Source organism: Chelon labrosus (genome assembly GCF_963514085.1).
Source record: "Chelon labrosus genome assembly, chromosome: 18".
Classification (NCBI taxonomy): Eukaryota; Metazoa; Chordata; class Actinopteri; order Mugiliformes; family Mugilidae; genus Chelon; species Chelon labrosus.
In genome coordinates, this window is record NC_140351.1 from 6,653,301 (window position 1) to 6,671,038 (window position 17,738).

The 17,738-nt window shown below is 42.5% G+C and overlaps 1 protein-coding gene across 3 annotated transcripts in view; it reads right to left on the bottom strand.

The window, feature by feature from the left end:
• The window catches only part of wwp1 (WW domain containing E3 ubiquitin protein ligase 1), a 31,309-nt gene extending 25,770 nt beyond the window's left edge, over window positions 1-5,539 (bottom strand). For all 3 annotated transcript variants that reach the window (XM_084566572.1, XM_084566571.1, XM_084566570.1), the window contains exon 1: window positions 5,400-5,539. The gene's annotated coding sequence lies outside the window, so the exon portion shown is untranslated. The remainder of the gene's footprint in view (window positions 1-5,399) is intronic.
• Window positions 5,540-17,738: the final 12,199 nt, after the last annotated feature.

Sequence of the window (17,738 nt, forward strand, 5' to 3'; positions counted from 1 at the left end):
ATAGGAGGGTGCACGTCGAACATGATGAAGCACCTCCGAATTCATGGAGTAGAAATAAATGTGTGCCCCGTCTTTGACGCGCTGCGCCGACCGTCCTCCGCTGCCTCTGCCTACCGTCCTCCGCTGCATCCGGCAGCGGATGCAGTCCGAATCCGGTAAGTAAAACAATACATATACATTAAATAATATGTCTTGCGCCAACATTGAGGCAGCTAACAAATTAGCCCACGTATAGAGTTCATAAAAAGGAAAAAGTTCATAGAATTAAAATTGATGGAGAAGGTCAGACTATTTCCTTCAGAAAGACCGTTGGCTAGCTAGCGCATTTAAAATATCCTAAACTTTTTTTTGACCCTGCCTCTTAAAAGAATCGGAATCGAGAATCGTAAGGAACCGGAATCGAAACAAGGAATCGGAATCGTTCAAATTCAAACGATACCCAACCCTACTCCCAAATTAAAGTGTATATGCAGTGACATTTAATACATTCCTCAAACATTACCTACACTCTAATGATGACTAGTGGAAAGAAGATCATCCTGACCCGCGGCGTTGGGGAAGCTTGCCTAGCCTCGTCTGCAAGAGCTGCTTTTTTTTTGTGACTGAACACTGACACAGCACTAAGTTTAACACAGAGACCGGCTGATCAGACACACACACATATTGTTGGAACTGGTGGCTTTTAAGCAGCTTAGAAGGAAACCAATTAAAAAGACACGGACAGCCTGTGCCAGGACTAGCTGATCAGTGTGAAATCTATTAGATGGACGGAGACGAACTTGATCTGTGACGGGGCAACCATTGTAAGGGTACTGGTTCGTTATTTCACCCTCTTTGTCGTCTGCGTTGGGTTTTATCATAGCAGGCATACGGTTTCTAGTCAAAAACAAGTTTTCTGAGTTGACAGTGACCTTGACCTTTGCGAAATAAACTCCGACCAGTTAAACCAAGTGAACATCTGTGCCAAATTTGGAAGAGATTCCCCTCAAGGAGTTCCTGAGATATTGCCACAGCTGTTGCCAGGCATAACAGAAAAAGCAGAAAATCCATTTTGTGCAGCAGTTTTATCAGAGAACACAATGTGTATTATGTAAGAGATTATATATGCTGTAAATGTAATTAGTATGTTCAATCTTTAAAGAAGCTAACATAAAAAAAAAAGTCTAATAAAAATGAGCTACACCAAAGCGAAAAATATATTCTAATATCAGTATAAAGCAAGGGTGAGAGAAAATGAAATCAGTCACTGAGAAAAACAGAAAATCCTGACAAAAAACGATTAAAACAGAACAAAACTAGGCAATAAATGTACTTGTATGTCCAACTCAGACACTGTGGTCAACTTTCCAATTGATATGTCGACTATCAAGTTGTATTCTGTTCTCTTAATACAGACTTTCCATGTTTTCATTAATGAAAAGTAGAGAATGAGCGTCTCAAACACGTGCGTAAGCTTTTATTTATACATTAAAGGAACAGTATGTTAGAAATGTATTTCAATTAATCATAAAATGGCCCTGATATGTCACTAGACATGAAGAAATCATGTTCATTTCAAATACTTATATCACTGACAACAGTGGTCCGGCCAGGATATTGTGAAAGTTGCAGCCCTCAACTGATGTTGATGTTGTCATGTTGTGTTTTGGTCTGAGGCGCCACCCTCAAGCTATCTACTAATCACAAAGTCAGTAGAGTTTCGTCTTCCGGGTTGCCAGCTCTGCTCCAGTTACCACAGCTGCAGCTACGAACGTGTCAGATAAAACATGTATAACGTTACGAAACCTAAAAGACCTCGTTATGAATCCGAACTACGTCGTGACAAAGTCCGAAATAAAACAAGGATTTGTACAGGAGATGCCTTTGAAAGATGGAGACGGCTGAAAACGGAGAAGAATTTGAAGACAGACGCCAACGTTGCTAATTTTCTCCTGGCTAACTTACTTGTACATAATGTAAACGGACATTTCAAATATTCACGACAGTCGAACAAAGTTATGCATGTTCGTGCAAAGTAACGTTACGTTAGCGCATACAGAGGAGGTGGGTCATCGAATTGAAAAGGTAAGGAATTGTTTGGGGAATAAAAACGGCGAGTCGTCATTGCTAACATTAGCGATGCATTATGAGCCCGTTTCTCTGTCATTATGCTGAAACGCCGAGGAAAACAACATTAGCACGTCGATTATGGCAATGTGAAACGTAATTGAGACGTATTGAGTAGCCTAACGTTACCTTGGTAACCTGGCAACCTCGAGTCAGGGGGGAGGTTGGAGGGGATACACCGTTCTACAGTATTTTGAAAGTGATTGCAGTACCAGTTTTGGCCAGTTTTGGCCACAATCTTACATACTGTTCCTTTAAGTCTATTATGAATGTCTACTTCATATAATGTTGGCAATATAATCAAGTCTAACAGAATGTGATTACATTGTGGAGCAATATGGGCCACGTAATGGTTTGAAAATAACAAGAAAGCCGTGTTTTAGCAGTGTTGCTTCCCAACAAGGACACGATCAATGTCAGCTGTTTGGCCTGTGTTGGTCTCAACATCCACTGGGGTCCCAGTATATTCCCACAGTCCAAATATAGACAGAAGTCAAGTGTCTTGCAGATAAGGGACATCCTAATCAATTTATGCAAGTCAATCTAGTAATACTGAATGTGGGCTGTAGTAAAGGAAATTTCTAGTCCTTTAAAACGCATCTAGATAAAAACTGTCAACTCATCCCGGTGATAAGGGCATCAGAGAGTTCTATCAAAATTAAATGCAATTACAGTCACATTTTAAACACTATCATACTACACAAGCCCCACAGGAACACAAGACATTTTAACTCCTCTATCTGGTGTATTTGTCTGATTATACATAGAAGATGACGCTCGTAACTTCAGTCCTCCCTTTTAACCTCCTTGTGAAAAAACAACCAGCGCCGCATAGAGATGGATGTCCGGCTGGACAATTTGATTTAAAACCTCTGGACACTTAACCCACTGTCAGCACATTAGTCATACAACGAATTAAGTGACATAAATTTCAGGGCCAGGCTACTCCCCGTTTCCTAGATGGACAACACGTTCACGCTGCATCATTTACTGACGTATTAGGCACAAAATTACCAAAAAACTGTGTCACGTTCTCAAATGTGAATGCAGGTTGTCTGATTTTTGGGTTAATGTGGTAAATTAAACTGTGAGGGGCAGAATCATCCAAATACAAGCCACTTGGCCTAACATCTTGCTGATAACGAACGTCTAAACAGAGTGTTTTCTAATACGTGTGTTTGCCTGTAAGGGAAAGTTTTGAAGTGACCCAAATCTGAGGGACAGCAAACATTAAATATGTGGCATCATCGCGCTCAGGTGCTCGGGCTGCACCTGCAGGAAAAAGGCAAAGGCAGCTGTGCTGACGTGGGGCTGAGTTTGCTTACAAAACTGCGCTTCACTTTTTGCGATGCGTTTTCTATTTGTGCGCCTGCTTTTAATGCCGGTGAAGATTCATTAGTATAACGCTGGCTGACAGACCTCAAGAAGTGCTGAGGTTCCCTGATTTCACACGTGAAACAGTTTATACACACACACAAGAGTTGCCTGCACTGGAAAACATCTGGGGTGATGTTGGAGGGGGAGAAGTAAAGTGCAAACCCACCCAGGTCCCCGAAACAAAGTCACTGACTTTGCTTCCCTATTCTTGATATTCTGGGTAGAAATCCAAAGACATATTTACAAGCCAGAGGTTTTGATCAGCCTATTTCTGTGTTTAGCTTAGGTAATGAGACAGCATTTGTTCTTCCAGTGTTCCTGCATGCCCTTAAAGCAGATTAAAGGTTAAGTGAATAACAATATTTAACCTAGGTCTCCTTTATCTCAACAACAAGTGGGAGCTGCCTTCAAAAAAAAAAAAGGCCTTTTTATGTTGGCATAGCACACTGGCTTCACACACTGGCAGCAGGCTATGACTCCTCCTGTGTTCCCCCCACGACTGCTTTCTTGTCTTTCAAAGCTCTGTCTGCGCGTGTGTGTGTGTGAGAGACAAGAAGAACACAAACAAGTACATTTCAGAGCCGGCAAGCCTCCTGAAAGCAAATCACGCCACGCAAAATATGTGTCACGGCTGATGAAAGCAATAAATAATCCTGAAATACAAGACAAAGCCTTTACACAAAGGAACAAACCTTCACTGACAAGGATTCTCACCAGTTGTTACATACATACAGTCACTTTCTTCTTCTCTGTATATATATATATACTGTGTGTGTATATGTATATATATATATGGAGCTAAATAGAGATCATAAAATCTGCCCTTGGCATTCAGGGACAGTGAAAGTGTTACATTGATCCTGCTCAAGAAGGGGCGCTACTGATAAGTTGGAGCAATGCTGTAATAAACAGCAGCCCCCCCCACCACCACCTCCCACCACCCATTGTCCGGCCTGTGTTTACCTGTTTAAACACGGTGCATCGCTTAAGATACACCTTCAACAACAACAGCAACAACAACAAATGTCACCACCTTCGAAAGTTACAACGTAAACAATGTTGTTTTCTTTTCAAAATACAAAGTTCAACAGACGTGATCGTGAATTGTGAGCTAACAGAGAGAAGCAGATTGAAGCCACTTTAAAATAAATAAATAAATAAAAAATTCCGCGTGGTTATTAGCTAACTGATTTGTCTGCATTAATAAATACTGACCATGACACACAATCTCTGGCAAGGTTAACGATTGCCGTCTAAAACTTTGGATAATCTGACATGCTAACGTTAGCCCACAAAGTACAACTTAATAAATAGGTAACTCCTAGCACACTTACACTAAACATCCCGAATCTGAGTTTAATGTTTGCAAGCGTGGTATTATTTGCACCGGACGTGTCTGATAATGTTAGTTAACGACGAGTAGATAGATGTGTGTGTTGACGCTAGTCTGCAACGAAGGCTAAAGTTAGCTAGCTAGCTAGCTATCAATAAGCTAGCCAGCTAGCTACAAGGGGGAAAAAACGCATTTAACGCTAGCCGACTGTCCCTCTAACTGCCGTTTTAATATTTACCCGGTTCACCGTGTGCTGATATCTGCTCACAAATATAAAACCGAGCGTATTTATTTCATCTTTAGCTGTGCAAATTGTAGTTACGTCGGCTAGTTAACCAAGCTAGCGTCCCAAACTTAGCCAAGTTAGCGATTACCCGAATAGCCGCCTGCTAGCCGGCATGCTAAGCAACTTACTTAGCATCTTGGCTAATTGTCCGCCATCACACAAGAAGAGCTAGTCAAAGTGTTTTTTTTGGGGGGGGGGGGGTGAATGTGGAAGGAAAGACTTGTCAAGAATTAATTTTCAACAGTGTGAGAAAGTCGTTTGTGTTGGATTCAGTTCCACAGGCAGCGGTGTTTTTACCTTGTTCGCTGTCCCGCTCCCTTTTCCTACTGTCCCTGCGGCTCTGCGGTTCTCTAACGTTACGGTTGTCGGTGAAAAACCCCAACCGTGCAGGCCCCGCAGTCTGCTACGCTACGGTTCTCTTGCCATCTCTGTACAGAAGCCTCCGACTAGCAAAAACACACGGCGACAGGCGCGCCACCCCCCCCTCTCCCAAAAAAAAAAAAAAAAAAAAAATATTGCTGTGTAATAACACGGGACACGAGAGTCAGCCCACGGACTCGAACCTAAGCCCAGTGCCTGATGTTGTTACTGCACAGCGTCGTTAATGATGTTAAAGCAGAGCAGATGTTCCTTTAGTGTTTTCATCATTATTTAATCATCACATTTTATTTTATTTATTTATTTATTTATTTTAACAGTCGACAAACTTAAGTATTGGCATCTTTATTATAAGAGTTCTATAACATAATTTTGCTTAATACTGTCATATTTTACACTAGATTGTATTTATTTATTTGACTTATTACTCCAACATTTCTCACTTTAGCATGTTGTCCTACTGCACATTTTTATTTTTATTTTTTTATCATTATTTACACCAAATGTTTGTGCGTCCTTCAGGATTTTCTACATTTCTGCATAAAAAAAAAAAAAAATGACTCAAAACTTTAGCGGATCTATTGCACAAGTCCTGAAAGTAGACAAAGAGAACCCAATCAAACAAATGAAACAGTAATATTATATTTGTACATTTTATTATTAAGGGCGGCACAGTGGCAAGGTGGTTAGCACTGATGCCTCACAGCGAGAAGGTCCCGGGTTCGAATCCATGGGCCGACTGGGCCCTTCTGTGTTGAGTTTGCATGCTCTCCCTGTGTCTACGTGGGTTGATTTGATTTGATTTATTTGGATCAAAGACAGTAAAAACAGTAATCCAAAGGATGACATGCTAAAGTAACATACTTATTTCCAGCATGGTCCTAGGTGTTACACACAGACGTTACAGACAGGAAAACAAATACACAAGACGCAGACAAACTGTAAACATCACATGAAACCAAATAAAAAGAAACATAAAAACATGTATAATCTGTCCAATTTATCAATGAATATTTACCTTATTCCATAAAAGCTGCTTGACCTGTCTTTTAAAAATCCCTCGTGATGATAAGAGTTTGGTAGCAGTAGACAAACTATCCCATGCCTTGATACCAGTTCGAATCCAAGGGCCAACTGCGCCTTTCTGTGTGGAGTTTGCATGTTCTCCCTGTGTCTGCGTGGGTTCTCTCCACCTACTCCGGCTTCCTCCCACCATCCAAAGACATGCTGGTTAGGTTAATTGGTGATTTTAAATTGGCTGTAGGTGTGTGCGCGAGTGTGAATGGTTGTCTGTCTCTGTGTTAGCCCTGCGATGGACTGGCGACCTGTCCAGGCTGTACCCCGCCTCTCGCCTGATGACAGCTGGGAAAGGCTCCAGCAGACCCCCGCGACCCTTAACAGGAATAACCGGGTATAGAAAATGAATGAATGAATTAATCTTATTATTAAATTCAAATTAATCATTTGCTGCTATAGACTGGTGACCTGTCCAGGGTGTACCCCGCCTCTCGTCTGATAGACAGCTGGCTCCAGCCTCCACTCAACCCTTCCCAGGACAAGCGGTTAAAGAAGATGAATGAATGAGACGAATCATTTGTTCATGTCTGTGAGTTGCAAAAGTATGTGGCGTGACCCCCATGTGCAGCAAGGCTCAGGTAGCGGTTCAAACTATTTTCAAAAGTGGAAAACAAGCACTGTTTCCATACATGTAAATATTCTTTAATTTTGTAATAAATGTTGCAGAATGACATATAATCAAGTTAGTATTTTACATGTATTAAAGTGTAAACTTCATGGCAAAAGGGTTTGCACACAGGCAATAGGATATACTATACCTCCCAGACTGAACAGGTTTGACTTTTATCAGGTCTGAGGAATCCAGAGTTTTACTCTGTGGTTTGTACATTTGTCTGGCAAGCGCTAGACTAAAACTCCAGGTTCTCATTATACCTGATTTATTAAGTAATCCTGACAGATACTTTTGACTTTGGTTGGAGCACACCTGCTGTGGAGACTCAAAGAAGAGGCCAGACATAAAGAAAACAGAGTATGTTCTTGCTGTCTCCACCTTTTAATAGCAGTACACACTGAGACAGCTCAGAAGAAGTTTTATCTTGCCAGTTCATGACCTTGATGTTCTTATATAACCTTTTATTTAACTGTTACTGTAAAGAGTATTGATTTTGTTTTTTATTCGATCACTGTCAGACAAGCAGGAAATGATCCCACAGAAACATCACTGCCAAAAGCCGATAAACAAGACAGGTGAAACTACTAAGAAGAGGCACAAAAACTTCTGTCATCAGCATCAAATCCTGCTAGGGAAAGGTGCATAGATCCCGCATCAGTTTCTACTCAGGTTAGTGGGGGACATGAGGGACGTCCAAGGTTAAGAACTTCAAATCTCAGGCTGACCAGAGATGTGAGCCAGAGCTTTATAGACGGATATAATGAGATGAAGATTTCTTCTTGTCTGCAAGGAAGGTTTGTGGTAAGGTATAATGCACCGTGACAAATTGGGTTTAACTGCTGAAGTAATGACGTTGCAGAGTAACAGGAGCCTACAGACAGAACTGACTGCACAGAAGCATAGTTAAATTTGGGGTTTCGCGGTTAAATGATGAACATGAATTCAGATGAACAGGGTAAGAGTGCGGTGGGTGCCATTTTAAATTTTGAAGGCAGGATTGTCAGAGTAAAAGCTACAAGTCAATTAGCATGGGAATTGTTTTTTTAAAAAAAGGTATTTAAAGGTATTTGGATAAGCACAATAATACCTCTTGGCTTTAGTATTCGGAGCAATAACTTCTTGTAGCAGATTTGCAGTCTAGGACATCTGCTGGCATCTCCACTCTTCCAGGCAAACATTCCTTCCTGCTGAATGAGGTTTTGTTGCAAACCCACGAACACAACATTTCAACAGGATTCAAATCTGGGCTTTGACAAGGACGTTACATAACTCCCCATTCCTTTGTGGATGCGGTTGTCTGCGTGGGATCATTACGCCGTTGAAAGGTCTTCTTTTGGTCCAACTTCAAGTTTCGGACTGACTGGCTAACATTAAATTCCAGCGTTCTTTGATATGATGCAGAATTCATAGCTGAATATATCACTTCAAGCTGCCCACAAACCATCATATTTCTGAAGCCGTGCTTCTTACTTGGCATGAGGTTATTCCCCGAAAATGCTACCTTTGATTCATTTGATTTTAAAAGGAAATTTTGGGGTTCTTGAGGGCCTCACTTTGCATCAGTCTGCTCTTGGTCTGAATTTCTAGTCCCTCACGAACAAACTTTTTTTCCCAAGGCCTCTGAAAGCTCTCTAGATGTTGGAATAATGACTTTAATGGCAAAGAACAGCACACTTTAGATGTAAAGAGGTTTAAATGAGACATGTTCCCTCCATCTCTCCCACAGGCGGTGACAATCGTTTTCATCTAGTCCAGAAACCCCAATTCCATTAGTTTGTAGTGGAATATATCACAAATGTGCACATACATTCTACCATGTGATAGTTTTTAAAAGGAAGACAATCCAATATTTGCTTTTTCAAATAAACTTCAGCAATTTCCAATCGCTGGAACTTTACTTGATGGTAGAGGTGGACAAAACCATATGCTATTGTCTTTTCTGCATTCAAAAAAATAAATATCTGTGACTGAGAGAATTTACAATTGGAAAATAGTCAAACGCAGAAGACCAGAGCCTCAGCTGGGTCGAGGAAGGACGGTGTTATTTATGTATAGTGTAAAAAAAAAAAAGTAATGGAGCAAACGAGCCCAATAGACCCGGGCGCAACTAGAGCCAAGTGCCGAGCCCCGAGGCACTAGGCACTTGATTTACTGTGAATAGAAGGACACGAGTGTGCAGTAGCATTAATTAAACACTACAAATAATATCATCACCAAGCCCTGTACGATAACAAACACCATATTTTACGTTTCGTAAGAGCCAGATGTGTATTCAAGAAATAATCCTGAAATTCTACTTCTTTAAACTCTGTACTGACCTAAAATGAGTTGAAATTAACTATTAAGCACAGCATCTGCATTGAGAACAAGCAGGATTTGTACTAAAATGGAGTGGAGGTTGAGATTAAAAAGTCAGATACTACTGAACCTAAACTGGTGACATATGGACTCTTCATATTCACTCATTCATCTTCTGTAACCACTTGTTCCTGTGAAGGGTCGCGGGGTCTGCTGGAGCCTATCCCAGATGTCACCGGGCGAGAGGTGGGGTACACCCTGGACAGGTCTCCAGTCTATCACAGGGCTAACACAGAGAGACAGACAACCATTCACACCTACGGCCAATTTAGAATCACCAATGAACCTAATGAGCATGTCTTTAGATGGTGGGAGGAAGCTGGAGTACCTGGAGAGAACCCACGCAGACAGAGAAAACATGCAAACTCCACACAGAAAGGCCCAGTCGGCCCATGGATTCTCGCTGTGAGGCATCAGTGCTAACCACCTCGCCACTGTCTGTGCCGCTTGTTTATGTCGTATTTAAATGCTGCATGTATGATTTATTTAGACGCTTGTGTCATCTCTTCTCTGTCCCCCCTCTTTTGTCGCTGTCTCAACCTCGGCCGGTCTCAAGCTGATGGGTGGTCCTCCATATGAGCTGGGCTCTGCTCAAGGTTTCTTCCTGTTTAAAAGGAAGTTTTTCCTCTCCACCTTAGTGGGTTAGGGGTTCAGGCTCTGTATTCTTATTGATGCTATATAAATAAAAGTGAACTGAATTGAATATTAAACCTGAGTAAATATTGTTTTCTCCTGCGGGGCAGTTAAAGTCTTAACTACTGCTAATGAATAACATCTTACATCTGTATTTCATTTGTGTGTTGACATTTGAGATGAAATTGCATAAAAAGTTCATGTGAAATTTATTAAAGTGATGGCCGTGGCATTGTTCTGGATCACTAGTACGGCCAGAAATTACACAAGAGACATTATTTTTTTATTTATACGTTTTGTCCCTCCATATCTTAACCCTAAACATGACATGTTTTGCCTGGACAATGCTAGGTCATTGACTGGTCCGTAATAATTCAATCACAATGAAGAAACCACTCATTTTCTGTAACCGCTTGTCCTCTGGAGGGTCGCAGGGGGAGGGGGGCTGTCCCAGCTGCCCCAGCCTATCCCAGCTGCCATTGGGCGAGAGGCGGGGTACACCCTGGACAGATCTCCAGTCTATCACAGGGCTAACACAGAGAGACAGACAGAGACCTAACCAGCATGTCTTTGGACGGTGGGAGGAAGCCGGAGTACCCGGAGAGAACCCACGCAGACACAGGGAGAACATGCAAACTCCACACAGAAAAGAACCAGTCGGACTCAAACCCAGAACCTTTCCAAATTAGGTTTCAGCAATCCCACAATAATAATAATAATAATAATACATTTTATTTAAAGAAGCGCCTTTCAAGGTACCCAAGGACACTGTACAAAGTAGGTATAGGCAAGGAACACAAAACACAAAACACCCCCAGACACAAAAACACCCCCAGACACACACAACAGTACACTGAGCACAAAGCGAGGACAGATAAAAACAGGGAAAATAAATAAAATAAAAGAGGCGGTGTAAGTAGAGATCAGGGGGCTGACAGGTAAGCTAAGCTAAAAAGATATGTTTTTAATTGAGTTTTAAAAGTGGACATACATGTATTTTGGCGCATCACGAGTGGCAGGTCATTCCACAGTTTAGGACCTGCCACACTGAAGGCCCTGTCACCCATGGAGCGAAGACGCGTTGTGGGGACTGTTAAAAGACATGCGTCTGTAGAGCGGAGGGTGCGGGATTGCAAGTATGGGGTAAGGAGATCTGATAGGTAAGATGGGGCCAGATTGTGTAGGGATTTGTAGACTAAGAGAAGGATTTTGTATTGAATGCGGTAGTGGACAGGAAGCCAATGCAGGTGCTGGAGGATGGGAGTAATGTGATCCCAGGACCTGGTGCGGGTGAGTAGCCTTGCAGCGGAGTTTTGGACATACTGCAGCCTGTTTAGGGTTTTAGCCGGGATGTCGCACAGTAGAGCATTGCAGTAGTCGAGCCTAGATGTGATGAAGGCATGTATGAGGGTTTCTGCTGTAGATGCGTTAAGGGAGGGCCGGAGTTTGGAGATGCTTTTGAGGTGGAAGAAAGACACCCTGGTGATGCTTTTGATATGTGACTCAAATGAGAGAGTAGGATCAAGGATTACGCCCAGATTCCTAACTTCAGCAGAGGTTGTAGTGAAATAGCCGGGGATAGATAGCTGCAGATGTTCAAGTTTTTTTAGAATGTTAGGGGTGGAAATGAGAATAGCTTCAGTCTTATCTTGGTTGAGTTTGAGGAAATTTTGAGTCATCCAGTTGTTAATGGCATTTAGACAGTTGACCAGATTGGATGATGATAGTATGTGAGCGGGCTTGGTGTGAATGTAAATCTGGGTGTCATCTGCGTAACAGTGAAAATTGAGCCCATGATGTTGTATTATGTGGCCCAGGGGAAGGACGTAGATTAAAAACAGCAGGGGGCCAAGGACAGAGCCCTGGGGGACACCATGTGAGAGGGGTGAATTTGGAGATCTGAAATTCCCAATTGAGACAAACTGTTCTCTGTCAGTGAGGTATGACTTAAACCAGGCCAATGGAACACCAGTGACACCGAGCAAGGTCTCTAACCGAGTGAGTAGGAGGTTGTGGCAAACAGTATCAAAAGCAGCTGTGAGGTCAAGGAGAATGAGAATGCTGACATGGCCTGAGTCAGCAGCTAATAGCAGGTCATTGACAACCTTAACCAGGGCAGTCTCAGTACTGTGCATGGCCCTGAAGCCAGACTGAAACTTTTCCCAGAGGCCATGGCATGTGAGGTACTGTTGGAGCTGGCTGGCAACTGTGCGCTCCAGGAGCTTTGCAATAAACGGGAGGTTAGAGATGGGCCGATAGTTCTTATAATCCTCTGCGGCTGCCCCAGGCTTTTTTAAAACAGGAGTGATGGCTGCTGTTTTGAGAGGCAGAGGAACAGAGCCCAGAGAGAGGGAGGAGTTTATTATTTGTGTCAAGAGAGGGCAGAGGGCAGGTAGGCCGGCCCTGACCAATGGGGTGGGCATAGGGTCAAGAAGGCAGGTGGTGGGTCTAGACTTATTGACAAGGTCAAAGACATCCTGTTCATTAAGAAGTGAAAAGGTAGAAAAGGATCTGTTGAGTGTTGCACAGGGGGATGGGGGGACATCATCATGGGTGGTCTGGGTAGTCTGGAGCTGTTTGTGAATGCAGCCATAGGTTACAGACTAGACAAAGAGGAGAAGTAAGCATCCTTTAAACCTTTTAGATTCTATTTTATGTGCATGATAGCTTCATTCGTTTTCACTGTTTATAAACTACTATTATAACTAGACTATCAGTCTAGTTGTAATTTGTGAGGTTATTAATGTCTTTCTCACTTCTCAAGGGACGTCATATCGTATCTTGTTATGTAGTGTCAGTATCATGTGGTTGAGACACATGTAGACAAGTGTTATGGCTAATATGTGATTTGAAATTCCTGAAAGTTAATATTTAAAATGCCAAGGGTGTCCATGTTCAGGGAAGTTGGAATGAGTCCTGGCATTCGGCATTGGCAAAGTGTAACCACGGGGAATATGCTTCCTGTGTGGCAAAAGTTCAACAAGTAATGGACTGCCTCCTCATTAAGTACGTATCTGCAATTGAGTCCAAAGTGTGGACACTGAGAATGACCCAGCTACAGTCAACAGCTGGCCTGAGCACGGGATTGATTTCTGGGATCTCCTCCTTCACAAAATGAACTCTGCCCAATATCTGGTGATAAACAGTAGCCGCTACACACAGAACACCCAGTATGTATACTGAACCAGGCCCTCTGTACGGATAACACGCTCAGGGCATGAGGCCCCGACCTGAAGTACATACAAACAACATGTAATAGTGGCGGGAGGAATATTATTAAGATCAGTTCAAATATTCAGTACTGCAACAAGGATTCATCCCTCTTTACATTTCACAAATTTTCAGCTGTGGCATCTATTGCCATAGTCTTTTTAAAAATCTAATAAAAGCCTATCAGTAATGGAGAAGAGAGCATTTTTCTGTACCCAGTCTTGACTTAAAGGGGAACTACTGTTTTTTACAACCTGGACATCATTTGTGGCATAAAATACGGTTGTTTACTCACCCATATAACTTTTGTGTCATTTGTATTCCTTCGGGAGATATTTAGATCTGCGTATATCCATATAATGGGAGTGACTGGGGCACCGAAGCGCAGCCTCTAAATAACGCATTATCTGCCGCGAAACTCTTTCATTTCACCAATATTTTGTTATTGTACGCTAGTGCTATTCCCCGCTGAGTCCAGAGTTATCTGTTTTCATCATACGGGGTCTGTAGATTGACCTACGGATAATGTCTTCTGGCCTGGATGATGTCGTCTCTGAGCAACCACGCGCACCCGTGACGGTTGGCTTGTTTACCTGTAATTTGCTACTGCTATGGTTCATCCACAGCCTCAGAATCAGAAATATATTCAGCCATGTTGCAAAAACTAGCAGTAGCAAATTACATTGGTGAAATGAACGATGCGTTATTTAGAGGCTGCGTTTCGGTGCCCCAGTCACTCCCACTATATGGATATACGCAGATCTAAATATCTCCCGAAGGAATACAAATTACACAAAAGTTATATGGGCGAGTAAACAATCATATTTTATGCCAGAAATAAGGTCCGGGTTGTAAAAAAACAGTAGTTCCCCTTTGAATTGACTTTTATTTTGAAGTGTTGGTAAAAATATGCGTTCAGGAGCACGAGGAATTCAGCCTGAGACATTTTGGCTCATGTGGTGTGCACACTACTACTACTACAACTTGCCTGTGTCCAGATGTTCAATGCTACAGCTCAGGTAACTGAACGTTACTACAGTCTGCAAAAAACTGAGACTGTGATTGTCATTTTCCATACAACAGCAATGGGTGAACTAGAGGTCACTGACACTTTGATATGCAAACAAGTTGAGGCATAGATGAAAAGCAGCCAGATGTGCTGGTTGAGGTTGATTTTTTTCCCCCCAATAATCTAATTTTATTAATTTACATAGTACATTTAGTAATGAAAGTTTAATTTGTGTGTGCTTATGTGTGCACTCACCAGCAGAGGGTGCCACTGCACACTTTTTAAAAAAACAAAACAAGACTTAGCCATTCTCTACATCACCTGTGTCAGATGAAAGAAGAAAAAAAATTCCAGATTATAAAGACAAATAAAGTCATTTTTACAAAGTCTAACTAACAGACCACTGGACGAGGTCACCTTTTATAAGGTTAGGCAACCTATATAAGGGTTTCCCAAGTCTAAATCCTTGCCATGTATCAAAATCATCTGTGCCTCTCTGACTTAAAGACACAAACATCTGTGCAATCTCACACGATACGATAAATTTCTGCTTAGATTTTGCTGAGAATGTCAGCTGCTGACACCATGAGGTCCTTGTTTGAGGTCAAAGGCTTTTCTGGTATTGGAGCAGGGAAGGTACGATGAAGGAGGAAACCAGGGGGGCACCTTGAAAAGACCAATGGAATTCATCCAGCTGTTTTACAGGACAGTAGGGGGTCAGCAGATGCACGTCATCATTTACATCTGTCCTCAGACTCTCTGCCAAACTGATACCGCTGCTTGAGCTCCTTGAGCCGCAGGAGCGGCGGTGGCCTCAGCAAGAATTCAAGAAATCTTCGCACACACTGATATGTAGGTCACGAAAAATCAAATGCGATGATAAACTGGATGCACGTGTTCAAATGAGGCCAGCTGAGTGGCTCATCATCACAGTCGGCAGGGCTGTGGTGCAGCGGTGAAAGGACCGGTTACTAGACTCTGCATGCTTGTGTTGCGTGTTTGTCCAACAGGTGGTTGAGGAAATTGCACAGAATTGAAGCACTGTTTCACCCACTTTTAGCGTGACTGTTGCACAGATCATTACTCAGAAATGGATTATAAAGGTCAGCAATAGATTTAATTCATTTTACAACAGTTTTTGCAGCGCCCTTTCCTCAACCATCTCTGGGGGAAGCTGAAGGACTCAACTGCATTGCTGTAGTTGAATGACCAAACTGCAAAAAATGGAAGGGATGCAGCAGTAGGTGAGACAAAATAAGGCCAAGCGGCAGTCAAGATACAAAAAGACAGTCCACAGACACAAGCTCAGTGAAGTGTAGAGAAAATCTGGATGTTGGATAACGAACAAGAAAAGCATTTAGAGAACAAAGAGCGGAGGAAATCTAGCAACATGCCGTAGAATATGCGATAAGAAAACGGGAAGTAGTCCGAATCTATGTGGGTGATCACAACCAGAGGAAGAGTTTAAAAGAAGGATGTGTCAGACTAATCAAAATCACATGAAGTCATATGCTGAGGAGGTTCCTAAAAAAAAGTATTTAGATTGCATTATTTTTCTATTCACAAAATCTTATGACTAGTCAGTTTCTCTGACAGAGAGCCATGAAGTATTGCTTCAAAGTGCTTCTCTATGCTAGGGCATCACAATCTTTAAATGATTAAATGATTTATTTCACTCTAACTTTCCTAAACTCACATGTTTTTACTTGGAATTGCGTAACAGTGATAACGGCTGCGTTCTGTTTAAGGGAAAGTAACGGAAAGACGTTTCAGTCAGCTGGAAATTGAACCAGAGACTCAGCTCAGAGGACATTTTGGCCCATGTGGTGTGCACACACTTAGAGGGGGTTTATCCTTCTAAGTCAGGGGTGTTAAACTCATTTTGGTTCAGGGGCCACATGCAGCCCAATTTGATTTTAAGTGGGCCAGACCAGTAAGATAACGGCATAATAACCTATAAGTGATGGCCGTATGTTTGACACCTGTGTTCTAAGTCAATTTGACGCCGTATCTACAGCGACAGCAGAGAGTTTCTTCTTCCTGCTTCACTTTCAACAATGGCGACTGAAACTTCCGCCAAATTTTCGCCAAGCGCGAGCCATAAAAATGTCTTGCGGAGATGGAGAAGCAGTCGGAAGTAATAAAGCCCAGACACGCTATTATCAAGCCGACCAATCACAGCTCTTGTGGTCTGCGTCGCTGCGACACGTAGTTACATTTCTGAGCTACGGCGCTAGGGTCTGCGAAGGCTCTGTGTAGGCGTCTGCGTTGTCAACGTAGACTCTTAACGCAGAAGTCTAAACTACCTATGACTACGCGTCGCGTTAACGCACACCGCAAGAGCTGTGATTGGTCCGCTTGGTAGTAGTGTGTTTCCGCTTTAGTTTTTCCGGTTCTGCTTCTCCATATCCTCAATTTTCGAATTGATTGTTTTGGATCAGTGAAGATGGAAGACATCGAGGAAAGGTTAATTGAAGAGGTTCGGCGATACAGTCTTCACAGAGCGAGTCAGACTGACGAGCGCACAAGTATAAATGCATGGCTCGCACTGGCGTAGACTACGTGTGCAGTACTCTAAAGGAGAGTTGGACATTAAGGAGTACCAAATGTTCAGTGTCACAGCCAATATCACAAAGACCCACTCGTTACTGGATGGCGCCGTGAAATATTGCTTCAAGCTGCTTCTCTAGCTTGGGGGCATCTAACTCACATCCCTTCAGTTCTTCCTGAATCTATCAGTGCTCATTAACCTGTAACCACTGCCGACAATTTTCTTCAAAGACTAATAAATTTAGGCTTTAAGATGTGAATTTGAAACCCATTTTGGAATATATATGGATCTTTGAAAGATAGTGTCGCCAGACTCCTTCGACACCCGTCAACGAATCTGGACGTGTAGCTGCTTAGGTCATACAGAAAACAAGAGTTGCAAAAAAACTCATCCATCAACCTAAGTAACTCTGGGGTCACGTATAAGTGCCCTCTGCCCTTATACGGCAGAGACAGTGTGATCCAAAAAACAGTACCTGTTAACATGTCCCCCTCCATCCCCTCCGTCTTCCCCTCAGCTCACCCAAGCTCACCGAGGGGGTTTTGTGGAAATCACTTCCTCTGGGAGGCAAGCGTATTGTATTTTAGCTCAAGGGGCGGACAGCTGAGGAAAGACGGAGGACATCAGCCAAGTCCATCTGACTCACAATAAATTGGAAACAAACTTTGTTTTGGACGCCAACTTCTTCTTTTTTGGCTTTTTGAGGAGAAATGACATCCTGGCCTAATCTGAACTTCCTCTTCTTCTTTATATTTCATCAGCTGGATGTTGATTTGAACTACTCGAGCTGCATGTGGCATTTAAGTA